The sequence below is a fragment of the Schistocerca serialis genome, chromosome 2 (assembly GCF_023864345.2).
Source record: "Schistocerca serialis cubense isolate TAMUIC-IGC-003099 chromosome 2, iqSchSeri2.2, whole genome shotgun sequence".
Taxonomy (NCBI): Eukaryota; Metazoa; Arthropoda; class Insecta; order Orthoptera; family Acrididae; genus Schistocerca; species Schistocerca serialis.
The window spans coordinates 630,009,078-630,011,351 of NC_064639.1; the positions used below are offsets into that span (position 1 = coordinate 630,009,078).

The window sequence follows — 2,274 nt, forward strand, 5'->3', positions numbered from 1 at the left end:
AGCATCGTATAAATCGTATTAAAGAAGTCATGTGTCGATTAGTCCGGCGATAGAGCTGCCTTTATCACAAACTGTAGCAGTTTCAGATACAGCCAATAGTTCCGAATCATACAGCCACAGGTTACAGAGAACATTAAGTCTAATCCCAATAAAAGAAGTTTACAACGACTTAATTCTCTTTCAGTGACAGGTAAACCAGGTGAATGGCAGAAAGACTTTTGTAGCACAAGGAGAGCAATACTTGGAATAGCGACTATTGGATAAAAACATTTGGTGCAACGAGTCTGTCCATGCATCCTTTCTCGTCGCTGTGCAAGATTAGATGTACATCAGTGGATGCGGTCTACAATACTAGTAGTGAAACATATGGATACCTTGTGAAGGTTTTGGCGTCCATCTTGCAGTTATCAGTGGGTAGTGTTCAAATTACAAATTCATGTCAAGTTCTGTGAAACCATTTTTGGTCACAATGTTCATCCAGCGACTTGGGCGTTGTTTCCAGCAGCGGAGTGCATTTTTCTTTTGATCATACCTCCACATAAAATGCTACAAATGTCGAAGACTGATATGAGAAGCTTTGACAGTTGTTAGATAGGAATGTTATATAGCAATTGTGGTGTGCATTGTAGAACGAATTACTGGCCTTATTACCTCTTAAAGCCTCTCTCCAGAAGTGGTCATCGATTCATTACGAATAATAACATAAAATCCTAGTCACTATCTTTAAAGATTTATGCACTTCGATACAGGCGAAAATCAGAAATACGACCTTAGGTGGGTGTTCGTATCTAAAGAATCTTTCATAGCGCTAGTTCCTTGATAATATAGACTGATCACACAGTAGCAAGATTAAATCTATGGGATGTATCTAGTGACATGTAGTTGAAAGCACAGTCTCCCCTTAGTTGCTAGCATTTTAATATTCTAATTTTCTTTATGTTTGATGTTGAATACATAATAAAAGTTCATTTCAGTACCGGGTGGATATACCCAAGGTTGAATTTCCTTTTAATCTACAAATTGTACCTACCAAGGCATCATGTGCCTCACATTGAAACTTTAAGTAACTAACAACACTTTAGAATCCACTTCCATTCTTGTGTTACCAAGTTTTCGCTGAAGAACAGCTCGCCACTCAAACAGAAGAGGTTTTATTTTAATCAGCAGAAACAGACGGCAATCTCTCAGGCGTTTCATTCATTTTCCACGTACGACGTATGCTGTCAAATAGCTCCAAACCTTGGCATAAACTGCCCGCCAAAGTCAGGTGCTACGTAGAATCCTGTAGTCGGTAAACTTTGTCTCACAATGTAATATGTAGAACCCCTAGACACATTTACGTTCACTGTAGTGAAAGAATTTACCTGAAACCATCACAAGAAGGTACCTCATTAATTTGACTCGCAGCTGAGCAGTACCAACAGAGGACAGGCAGCCCTTAGATTTGAGTAGCGAAAGTGCTGATCTGGCTGCTCTTCATTTACGTATCGTTGAGGGTTATCAAGGTGGCCTAAACAGAGAGTGCACCCCGAAAAATGGCAACAGCACATGGTGGCCCGGATGGTCACCCATCCAAGTGCCTACTACGCCCGACAGCGCTTAACTTCGGTGAACTTATGGGAACCAGTGTATCCACTGCGGCAAGGCCGTTGCATTCTGAGGATAATATGATAAGAAAATTGTTCCCCTAATAAGTTAATTTGAATCCCATTATCTCACAAAGCATCAAAAAGAAGTGAAGTCAGAAATTAAACAAACATATGGTCGTGATAACATCTGATTGTCACCTATAGGAAAACTTGTCACAAACAGCATTATAGTTAGTGGCATTCAAGATTTGTCACATCAGCCTATGTTGTTCTCTTTCGAGAGGACAGATATCTATACCGTTTGGCTAAAGTGCTTCAAATTTTCTAAGGTTTTTGTATCTCGCTTAAGCCGCATTGCGGTATGGTTCCTTTCAAACGGACGCCGACTATTCCCTTTCCCACTCTTATCCAATCTGAGGTTGTACTCCATTTCTGATGATCTCGTCGTCTTTCCTCAAGACGTCCTTGCTGCTGCACGACAAAATACTTGAATATGGAATTTAGCTCTCTCACACACACATGGCCTCGTAGGATGAACATCAGGATTTTGTGGAATGCTAAAGCTTATTGACCTGCTGCACACACACTTAGGTGTGCTGCTTCGCCTGAGTCTCGCTAACGGGCCCAAAACTTCAACTTGTTAGTGGCTCGTTTCTAGTTCTTCCACGATCGACAGAGGATCTGT

At 40.9% G+C, this 2,274-nt stretch overlaps 1 pseudogene; it reads right to left on the bottom strand.

The window, feature by feature from the left end:
- Window positions 1–1,536: 1,536 nt before the first annotated feature.
- LOC126458678 (5S ribosomal RNA) lies at window positions 1,537–1,654 on the bottom strand (annotated as a pseudogene).
- Window positions 1,655–2,274: the final 620 nt, after the last annotated feature.